The sequence below is a fragment of the Castor canadensis genome, chromosome 3, assembly GCF_047511655.1.
Source record: "Castor canadensis chromosome 3, mCasCan1.hap1v2, whole genome shotgun sequence".
In the NCBI taxonomy this organism is placed as follows: domain Eukaryota; kingdom Metazoa; phylum Chordata; class Mammalia; order Rodentia; family Castoridae; genus Castor; species Castor canadensis.
Genome location: NC_133388.1, coordinates 86,182,320 through 86,193,852, shown reverse-complemented (window position 1 = coordinate 86,193,852; position 11,533 = coordinate 86,182,320). Strand labels below are relative to the sequence as shown.

The 11,533-nt window shown below is 45.1% G+C and overlaps 1 long non-coding RNA gene across 2 annotated transcripts in view; it reads left to right on the top strand.

The window, feature by feature from the left end:
• The first annotated feature begins 1,999 nt into the window (after positions 1-1,999).
• LOC141421616 (uncharacterized) overlaps positions 2,000-11,533 on the top strand; it is an 88,349-nt gene continuing 78,815 nt past the window's right edge. For both annotated transcript variants that reach the window (XR_012446214.1, XR_012446215.1), the window contains exon 1: positions 2,000-5,506. This is a non-coding gene — a long non-coding RNA (uncharacterized lncRNA). The remainder of the gene's footprint in view (positions 5,507-11,533) is intronic.

Here is an 11,533-nt window from a genome sequence, read left to right as displayed (position 1 = left end):
TCCCCTCTAAATTGTAAATACCCTGGTGGTTGTAATATCATTGCAAGATAGCGTCTATTGAGAAGAGGCTCCTCTGGGTCTGCCTTGCTTGTTATAAAAAGGGCTTGCCCCTAGTTTGACATCTCAAGCCAAGTCCTTTTACTTAGGACCTCATGAATATTGGTCACATCTCATACATAAAATTAAAGGCAAAAAATTATCATAAGCACATGCACAGAGTATCCCTTGCTATGTGATAAGGCTGTGTTGTGTAAACCTGCCAGCAACCCCAGGCCCTCCCTAGTGGCTGCCCAGATTTTTCCCACCTTACAATTTATAGATTGGGCTTAAACAAAGAAATCAGTGCTTCCGTGCCCCCTGGCAGAGCCCATCACTTCCCTTGTGGTGCTTTCCTCTTACTCTTTCTTTCCTGGTTTTTTTTTTTTTTTTCAATCAAGTTTTACTACTGTTTTGCAATTTGTGTCTCTGTCCAGATTCTCTGTTCAGGTGACATAAGAACTTGGAATCTTCTGAACTAATGTCTTAGACTACTCAGCCCAATAAAAACCCCACTCTCTCAAGCCCTTTTATAAGGTCCTCACCCAGTCTATGAGGGCTCTGCTTTGATCTAACCATCTCCTGAAAACCCTGACTCTTTGTACTGACACATTACCCATTAAGTTTCAACACATGAATTTTTAGGGACCACATTCAGAGCATTGCACCCCCTTCCCCAGCCACAAAACAGATCCTAACAATCTGTATCAGATAGAGCCACTTCCAGAGCCCTCCTCTAACTCACTCTTCTCTTTTCCATCGTCCTGAAGTTTATTAGCTGACTTCATGCCAAATCTTTTGGGGAGGCTCAGTTCTCCTGTCTTCTTTTGTTGAGTCTAAGTTTCATGCAGGTGTGGGGAGGTGTAGCCTCCTAAGGAGTCATGAGATCCAAAGCCTACGTGACTGTCATAGAGGCTGTGCTTTTTCTGCCAAATTTGCTAGTTTCTCTCCAGTGCACCTGGTCTCTAACCTTTTCAGAAGAGCTTGAAACCTACCCATCACCTTCCTTGGGAGCAAAGGAAGGTGTTTCCAAAATCAAGGAAGACAGACCTGGAAAAGATCATACAAAAGATCCAGTTTACCCTGCTTTTCCTTTATAGGCGAGGAATCTAACCCACAGAGGGACAAAGGGCTTGACAATGTGGCGGGCTGATGGAAGATGTGGTCCAGAAGTCAGGTTCCTTGACATCCAGTATGGGCTTGTCAATGAGAAAGCCCCATGCTTTCCAGCTCCCTTTTCCTCCGACAGTGATGACTCCTGAGAGCTCCAGGGAAGGAGCGTCTCGAGTTGAGCAGGGATAGTGTCTGATGACAGGACAGCAGAGCTTGGGTTAACTTCTACCAGCCCATTGATAAGCCTAAGTGGCTACACTGTCATGTTGACGGGTAGTCAGTGATCCTGACTAATCCCTACTGGCCTTCCAGCTAACAGTGGGCCTATTCCCAAGGCCCCTGCCCACTGGGGTTTTAGGACATAGTCTGCTAAAGGACTTGAGTATCTCACAAAAAGTTGCTGAAGTGATTTTCACTTGGTGTTGAATTAATAACTAAAAAAAAATTAGATCAATATGTGTACCACTCAGGCAGTACAGTAGGAGTAATGAATTGAGTTAATGTCTGTAAGCTTTAGTCTGAAAAGCACTGAAAAAGAAAAAAGCAATCCCTGGAAGTCAGGTTGTGATGTTGTTAAGAGCTGACTTAGCCTCACAGCTAGATGAGGGTTCTGTTGAATGCAAACAATTTGAGGAAATACCAACATCAGACAAGGTCACTTTGTTATCTTGATGGATCAAGACCAAAGCAAGATCACTCTGTAAATCACATTTGAACACAGACAAAAAAAATTATTGTCTATACTAGAAAAATGACCACACACTGATCCCCTCTCCTGTCTAAGAAGAATGAATGCTGCTACTGTACTTGTAACATCTTTGACTTTGCTCTTTTCTTCTCTCCTAGGTGAAATTAAGAGAATTTATTATGAAGATGCTAATTAGAGACTTAGAAGTCCAATCTAGAGCACAGTCAGGCTTCCTCGTCTTCTCTGCAAAGTCTTCCAACACAAGTCAAATCCTGTTCATCCTACTAATGTCCTCTCACTGGGACTTCCCACAGTTCTCCAGGGCCTGTTCTCCCTCAGTGCAATGAGTCAATACTAAAACTCCATTTTATTTGACTACCATTGTGTTCCTGGTGTCTGGCTGGAGGATACAGACAGCACCGTCATTTACTAAAGAAAACATTTTCAATGAACGTGGCCACAAATGTAAGTACTTCAAAAGGATGAAAAGTGAAAGGTAAGTCTCACTTCTACCCTTGAACCCTGGAATCCAGTTCCTCTCTCCCCAGGCAATCACTATTACCAAAGACAGTCTATGCCTGGACCAGCAGATGTGCAGACTTATGCATTAGCTGCTCATCTCATTCATCATTATTAGTATCATAGGTCCTTCCTTCCATCCATCCAGTCACCCAGTATTTATTGTACCTGGGACTCCATTGCAAAGCTATGAATTTTCTCAGTCAGCAAAATTATAAAATTGACTCAGGATAGTGTGTGAACAAATTTTCAATAAGCAAAAGCTTGATTGCTCGTGGTGATTTGAAAGCAGCTGCCAGAATTTTATTTCCAAGGATGCATATTGGTTGCTTTTGATTTTCTCTTCTTTTACAGATCAGAATATTACTGTTGTAGGTTGCAGCCTTTTATAAAGGTCCTAATACCATTTATGAGAGGAGCAGCCCTCATGGCCCCACTTTTCTTTCTGTCAGTACTGGAGACCTCTCAGTGGCTAGGCAGGTGCTCTACCACTTGAGCTATGGCCCCAGCCCTTTGACCCCACCTCTGAAGACCATCACACTGGCCATTAAGTTTCAACACCTGAATTTTGAAAGGGACACATTCAAACCGTAGCAAGGGGCATGACTGAAGGGTATAGAACAAATAGAAAAATCCTTTGGTGTGGCTTGCTTTCAGCTTTAGGATGAGGACAAATTCCTTTCTGTGGCAAACTCTCCTCAGATCCTGATACTGTCTCTCTTATCAGCCTTTTTCTTTTCCTTTTTCTTTTCTTCTACAGCTGTCACTTGCTCTTAGGAACTTTTCTCCTACTTACTACAGTGCATAAATATCATTGTTGTGCTTTTCTACTTTTTCCTGGAGCCCCCAGGCTCTAGTAGGGAGCTTGGCAAATAGAAAGTCCTCAAGTTTTGTTGAATAAATGAAATAAATTCTGAACAAGTGAATTCCTCTTCTGAAGGGTTACTTAGGTGTAGCTTGTTCTTCCTGCTTTATGGGAACTCCTCCCTAGACCCTAATTTCCTGGAAATGCCAGTGGCAAACCACATAAGAAAATTGTTCTTTCTAAAATAAGTGGAGGAGTGGGTCCCCTGCCTACTCCAGAGCTACAGCTCTCTCTGCCTCATGGTCTCCAAGTTCCACAGGATTTGACTTTCTAATTGGGAAAAAAAAAAAACTTGACAGAAAATTTTAGATCTGGAACTTAGATGATATCGGGTGCGTTCAGGGTGGTATGGCGGTAGACTAGATCTGGAGCTTAGGTCATTTCACAAAGTATTGTCCTTTTTTTGGTTTTACTTTTGGAGGAATTTGAGCAGAACAGTTATACAGTAAATAGTGACAAAGTGAACCCAGGTGTATCTGATAAACACCTTTTTGATTTGTCTTTAGAGAGAAGTCCCAGGAGAAACCCAGGGTCACTAAGAGTTGGCAGGCTGGGGCTGCTGTCACCCTCTGTGGGCTGCCCTATTCCAGTGTGCTGGCAAGGGCAACAAGCCACCCGCACTTGGGTTGGGCCACTGGGAAGTAGGCAGTGACCCTGGGCAGTGAAGATCAAGTCCCCTTGTGGTGGGAACACATCTGGCTTTAGTGTAGCAGAATTTTATGAGAAACCATGTTGCTAGACTTTAGAAATAAGAGCCAAAAGAAAACAAGCTTCTTTTAGAATCCAAGGGAGTCAGCCAGTATCAAGAAATGCTTTGGGGAAAAGAAGACCTGAACCACTTGTACTTTTTTCTCTCTGAGTAACAGGCAAACTCTGCTCTTGCAGCATTGATCTTTGAACTGCAGCTTGAATCTTATTTAATGTCTGATTTCCTTGGGGGAGAATACAAGCAAATTGGTTATTAGTCACATTCAAGTAGAGTGGGTTTCGCATTCTTCTTTGAATGACAGTATTTGATAGGGAAAGATAAGAGCTGCTTCGTGCCTGATGTGGGTGGGGAAATGGTTCCTGTCTGGGAGGCAAAGGTAGGAAAGGAAAGCTCTTTGAACCTAGCTCAGCCTGATTCCAGGTATACAAGTGTCAGTTTAAGAAAGGACTGGAAGGTTCAAAGAAAAATCCCTTCTCTTGTGAGCTTGAGCTGTGCCAAAACCTAGACTTGTGACTTGAAAGGCAGAAGAGAAAGACACATAACTGGAACAGAGGAATGTCTTCTAGAGACTGGGGAACAGCAGAGATGTGTTTGTTTTGTTATCAAAGGTCCTAGAAACACACAATTTTTTTTTTTAGGGCAAGGGAGGGTATCATCTTCAGCTACATCAGCTCACACCTTTCCAGGGAAGAGTAGGTCCAGGGTTGTGTCACAGTGGGAGAAAAGCTAACCTCTGCAGAGACTGGGGAAGGAGGGAGAGGACGAGAACCAGGGTGGGCAAACCAAAACAGCAGGTGGTCTATATCTCAGCTATGCTTTCCTGACTTGCAAGTTTTTGCTTGGTGCAGTCAGGAATTTGGAGTTGGCATCCTCTGGCTAAAGGGATGATGGTACTTCCTGTTAGAAAGCTGGGCCTCCAGAGCCGGTGGAATGGTTAATGAACGGCAGCTGTCTCCAGCAGGAGACTCTCTTCTGACCCTCAATTCTCTTGCAGAGGAGGCTTATTTCCCAGGAGTGTTCCCATGAGTTCATTTCCAAGGCCAAACATCCTTTCTGCACAGATCCTTTTTATTGCCATGGAGACAATCTGCTGCTCTGACCAATTGCGAGTTTGAGCAGCAGGCACCATGACAACCTGTGGGGGCTGGGACTGGAAAGACAGCCTCAGAGCACCCCTCCAGACCAGAGGCAGAGCAGAAGCACAGAGACACTGTGATTCTTACGGCAAGCTGATGAGGGAGGGAATCCCTGCTCTCTTTGAGCCTGAGCTAGGAATGAATGTGATGGGTGGAACTTGGTTCTGGTGGGATTGAGGTCTTGGGCTGCCAAAGGCAGTTGGCTTCATTTTTTTTTTTTCTGATTTCATCTTTTGCTTATCCCTGGCCAGGCCTGCAGCTAGGTACCTGCAGATATAGTAAAGCTGGAGTAAGGAAAATCTGATTGGCTCTGGGTGAGGAGGAGGAAGCACGTACCTCTAGGAGATGAGCCACGACTAAACAAATGCCTTTCCGCAGCATGCCCTTCACCCCTCCCAGGAGGGGGAAGAGAAAGGACTTGCTGTCGAGTTGAAATGCAAGTAAGTCCTGATCCCTGGGTTGGAAAGTCTGTGTTATCCAGTAGCAGAATTTGTTTGTGGTAGGAGGCCAGAGGCCTGCCCCATCCTCCCTGTCTGTCTCAGTGTTGCCTGATTCCTGCTGAAGCCTGCCTGACACCGAATGCATCTGGTGACCTCTGTGTCTGGTCCTTAGCTGGTTACTGTGCAGAGCTGGAGCAGGAGCCTTGCCTGTCCCTTCCTTCCTCCTTGGCTTTCCCATTATTCCTTCCATCCCTTGACACTGGGCTTCCTTCCTTCCTTCCTGTCGAGTGCTCTTATTGCCAGTACTCCATGGATTTACCCCATATCCTTTACCCAAGTGGGCCGGGGAGAAACACAGCAATACTGAGATCTACTTGTTCCTGTAGTGGGGTTGAGCAGCTTAGGAAAGGCACAGGTATAACCTAAGGCTGGATCACCCACTGGAAGCCATCCTTTCAAAGACCACATATTAATGGATGGCCAGAAATCTGTAAGTGCATCCCTCAGAAGTAAAATGATCTTCAAATTTTGATAATAGACACAAGTTACATGATTCTTGCTCTGGAAGGTCAGGCTTACCCTCTGTGATTCAATTTTCTCATGGGTAAAATGGGAATAGATGCATGGGGCTAGGGTGAGCATGAAAGTGAATTAACACTTATATCTAGCTTATAGTAGATATTAGCACCTGGTCCTTGGGTTCGGTTAGGATTAAGCAAGATGGTGCCTGTGAACACAGGGCCTAGCACAAATCAAGCCATTGGTTGGTAGTACTTGCTACAGTGGTTTGTGTCACCCTCAAATTTATATGTCGAAATTCTATTCCTTGATGTGATGGTTACTGGAGGTAGTTGTTCTTTGGGAGGTCATTAGGTAGATGAAATCATTCCTTATAGGGGGTGAAGGGACCAGAGCTCTCTCTGGGATGTAAGGACACAAGAAGGCCATCTGTGTATCAGGAAGAGGGCCCTAAACAACAACCCAGCCATGCTGGCACCCTCATCTCACTCACAGCTTCAGAAATGTGAGACATAAATGTTTGTTGTTAAGCCACCCAACCTACTGTGTTCTGTTACAGCAGCCTACAATGACTGAGGCAGTGCTCTAATTATTATTCCAGGTCCGGTCTATTCATCTAAGTTCTGTGTATTAGGTACCCAGCAAAATCTGACCATACAAAATCATTGGAGAGACCAGGAGCAAGGGCTCATGCCTGTAATCCTACCTACTCAGGAGGCAGAAATCAGGACCCCCATCTCAACCAATAGCTGGGCATGGTGGTGAGCTCCTGTCATCCCAGTTTGCAGGGAAGCCCAAATAGGAAGACTGCAGTCCAGGGTGGCCCCAGCATAAAGCAAGATCCTATCTCAAAAATAACCAACACAAAAAGAGCTGGCAGCCTGGCTCAGGTGATACAGTGCCTGCCTAACCAGCGTGAAGCCTGAATTCAACTCCCAGTACTGAAAAAAAAAAGCTACAGGACCACAGACGAAAGTGCATTTTAGTTTGCCAGAGAGGTGCAGATGGGTGTGGGGTAGGAGTCTGTGTTTTACAGGACAGGAAGGAGCACTTCCAGCATGAGAGAGGGCTCAGGGTGGAAGAGCTTGGGCCCTCAGTTCCTGCCATGCTGCTGCAGAGCAAGGTGTGAGGGGGGAGGAGCCTGCTCTCAGATGGAGACTGGTGGTGTCAGCTCTCCTCTGGAGCAATGCCTTGCCAGTCCTTTCCTGGTGGCCATTCCCTTGGGTCATAATGAGTTTCAAGTTACTGCCTGGAGGCCTGGGCAAAAGTGTAGGGGCCTTTATACAATGTGTCTTGGGGCTTCTCTTTTATCCTCAGTCCTTATGCTGTGTTAGCTGGGAGGGAATCTTAGCCTGTATTCTTTGGGACAGGAGTGGTTTTATTCCATATGCTTTCAATACTGCAGTAGAGAGTTCTAGATCTTATTCTCCCTTGATAGATGCACGCAGAGGATTTGAAAGGGTGATCTGTTTTTTCTATTGATTATATACCTGTCTATAAAGTATAGCTATGCTCCCCTCTTTTTGTTTAATCAGGGATGGGTTGATGCAGGGAACTGTGACCAAATCGGGCAATTTCTGGAAGGACGAAGAGCCAGAAGGACCGACAAGCTCTGGTGGTCACCCTACCACCAGAAGAGAGAGACCTGATAGGAACTGTCAAATGATGGATTAGCCAAGCTTAGAGAGCTGAGTGTGCAGCCTCTGTCTGTTTCATGGGTGACACGAAGCCTCTGATGACCCTTGCTGACAATGAGGTGACAATGAAGGGCAGTGAAGTGTAATAAACATGATAAAAATAGAGATGTTGCTAAAAAATGGGTCAGCTGTGATTGACAAGCAGGAGCCACACCCAAAGAAGGTGGACACAGCCTTCCTGTGTGGCCTTCAAGCCATCCCAGCTTCTGTGTCACTGTGACTCAGCTAGTCATAGCTAGTTTTGACGCTCTAGGGTGGCAATGCTGTCAGAGAGGGATTAAAAGTTAGGCCTAAGTGAAAGCCCTGAGCAAGCTCTATCCTGGTCACTATGACCCCCCCACTTTACCAGGAGAGGGACAAAAATGAGGGTACACACATTCCTGACAGTGGTTATGAAATTACTGCCTTAGTAGGAACGTCTCAACTGCCAGTGAATATGAGAAAATGATCTGTCATTGTCTGAATATGAGACGTTCTCAAAAGGCTCGTGTGTTGGGTTTGGTTGCCAGCTATGGGGTTTTGGGAAGTGGCCTGATCCCGAGGGCTCTGACCTAATCAATAGATTAATCCCTTGATGGAATCACACTATGATGGCAGGAGAGTAGGAGGTGGGGCCTCTTTGGGGAAGTGGGTCACTGGGGGCGTGTCCTGGAAAGATATACTTTGTCCCTGGCTCCTGCTGGTTTCCCTCCCTAATTCCTGGTTGCCTTGCAATAGGCAACCCTTTCCTTGGCCGTGCCCTTCTGCCAGATGCTCTCCTTCACCACAGGCCTGAAGGCAGTGGAGCCAGCTAAGTATGGACTGAAACCTCTGAAATTGTGAGCCAAAATAAATCCTTCCTCCCCAAAGTTGATTATGCCAGGTATTTTGTCACAGCAACAGAAGTGACTACATGGTCTGAGAGTTGCTGCACCAAATCTTTTCAGAATATTGTACCTTTTGTTCATATAGCGCAGAGTGGACAATACCTGGTAATTACGTCTGTGTTTCTTTGTTCAGTTAGCAGTGTGGAGTGTTTGTAGGAAAGACAGGTCATTCCAGAGGGACCCAGGTGCTACAGGGACATCTGTCTGTGAAGCCTTCTGGCACCAAGTCCTTCTGTAGTCTTTATTTTAAATTAAAGTATTTTTTAATTAAGTAATACATGCATACAGTACAGAATTCAAAAGGAACAGAACAAATTCAGTAAACATAAATACCCTTTCCTCCTGTCCCCACCTGAGCCACACAATTTTCCCTCAAGGCAGCCACTGCTAGTAGTTTCTTGTGTGGTTTTTCAGAGGCTTGTTAAGCATGAGCAAGATCATGTACACACACACAACTTTTTTTTTTTTTAAACACAGTTGATAGCACACTGCCTGAACCAGCCAGGGTCCTGAAGAAAACAAATGGCACCCTTCAAGTGAGTCATTTAAGAGGAGTTTAGCACGTGCTCTGTAAAGGTGTGGGCAGGCTGCAGGCAAGGACGATGTGGCAACCAGGTCAGGCAACGACTAGCTGAGATGGCATGCTGAGTTCCCATGAGTCACACAGCTGGTTGAGGGCATGACAGGGAGGAAGCAGGGACACAGATGCCTGCTCTTACTCTCCTCTTCCCTCTGATGTCCTGCTGTTGTATCCTTTGGGTTCAATGTGGTTTACAGAGGTCTCTCTCAGGGCAGAGAGTGGGTGGAAAGCATGGAGGGGAGGAGGAAGGCGAATGGTGTCTCATTCTACTGTATTCCTACTGGAATGCTATTGCACTACATCCTATGGACTGCACTCCCCCCACCCTTGCTTCATTCATGTCTTGAAGTCCTGATACCCAGTGTGACTATTTGGAATAAGGAAGCCATTAAGGTTAAATGAGGTCGTGAGGGTGGAGCCTAGGATTAAGCTTACACATCCTGTAAGAGGATACATGGAAGACTATCAGCCACATGAGACCAGTCAGATGTGCAGTCTGCAGGCCAGGCAGAGCTCTCCCCCGGAACTCACTCAGCAGAACCTGATCTTGGACTTCTCAGTTTCCAGAACGGTGAGACATGAATGTCTTTTGTTTAAGCCACCTAAGTCCTTGGTATTTTGTTATGGCAGCTTGGGCTGATTTAGACACATTAAAAAAAAACATGCAACATATATCCTACTATATGCCTTTGTATATTTAACTAGCTCCTCACTAATGGACTTTTAAGGCTTTTTAGAATCTTCTGCTGTTATGAACAATGCAGCCATAGCTTTTTACCAAGTTATTTCACACGGTGAGGAGATGTACAGAATAAATTCCTAGGGAAGGTATATGTGTTTAAAATTTTGATAGCCATGACCACAGCACCTGGCATAGAGTCTGCACCAATTTACATGAAGATCAGCAACGTGTGAGATTCTTGTGCAGTTTTGAAACATCTGGGCTACAAGGATGTGACTAACTTATTGGAGGATTTTTCCAGTAAGTGTCATCGTCACAAAATACAAACTTCTCTTTTTTTTAAATTATGAAAGTATACATTTTTTCCTTGTGTTTTGCCATCTCTTCTAGATTGATTCAGCAGGCATAAAATTCCTCCAGTCCTGAATGGAATTCTTCTTACTCTTTCAGAATAGTCATGTATCACTTTAAGTCACAAATAATAGCATCAATTCAGAATTTACGTTTCTAATTTATCATTCCGGGTATAAACAAACCAACTGCATATATCTCTATATAAACAAGTGGATGTGATGGCACATGCCTGTAATCTCAGCACTTGGGAGACTGATGCAGGAGAATCTCAAGTGCCAGGCCAGTCTGGGCTACAAGTGAGACCCTGTCTCAAAAAACAATGAAACCAAGACCAAAACCCTCATCATAAAAAACTCAAAGAAATGTCCAACCCAAATAATAAGCATTTCATACTTGATCTGTAGGTAGCACTCCTCCCTCTCCCCATTCTTCCTCCCCCTCCCCCTCAATCTCTTCCCACACACCCCTCATTTTCCTCTCCATCCAGGAAGGAGATTACAGGGACTTCCGCTCTTTGTCTGCTTGCTCCCTGTCTGACCAGGGTTGAAGGGAGTCATTCAGGGTACAGATGCTGCTTGGCTCTCTGAAGCTGGCAGATGTCTAAAACAGACTCTCTTGTGATACTTTCTTGGGTCCATCAGAGCGCAATATGATCTGTGACATGGAGAATGGATTCTGTTCCTCCAGCCTCCGTTCTGCCTGGTTTGGTGGCATGCAGTCTTCTTGGGAAGAACTTAAGGTAGCCCCAGCCTGACTTCCCCTGTGCTGAGTGGCGGAAAACCCACAACTTTCCAACAAACCCTAGCAAGGCGGCTTGTGTACCCTGTGGCCACAGGTGGCTTCAGCCTTCTCAGGCCTGAGTTAGGCAGGAGTCTAGGATCCCTTCCAGCTGCAGGGAATACACACAAGCTCTTCCAGCATGTCCTGGAATCTCTATCTCACTAAGTTTGTGTTCTAAAGTAGCTTCCTACCCTCTCCCTGGAGGTGCAAGAGTAAGAAACTGTCACTGTTCTCTAAACATATCTAGGTCCCCCAAGGTATCTCTTGGTAATATTCTTTTCCATGGTATTGAGTATATCTTAGTATTATTAAACATTTACTTTCATAAACTATATTTACATGGTAGGATTTACTTCATTTGCTTATGATTGTGCTAGAAGAATTTATTAGTTATCTATTGCTACAATGGCCCAAGACAACGATGTTTATTATTTCACAGTTTCTGAGGGTCGGGAATCCAGGACTGGTTTGGTGGATGGCTCTGGATCATGGTGTCCCTTGAGTCTGCAGTCAAGATGTCAGACAGGGTTGCAGTCATCTAAAGGCTTG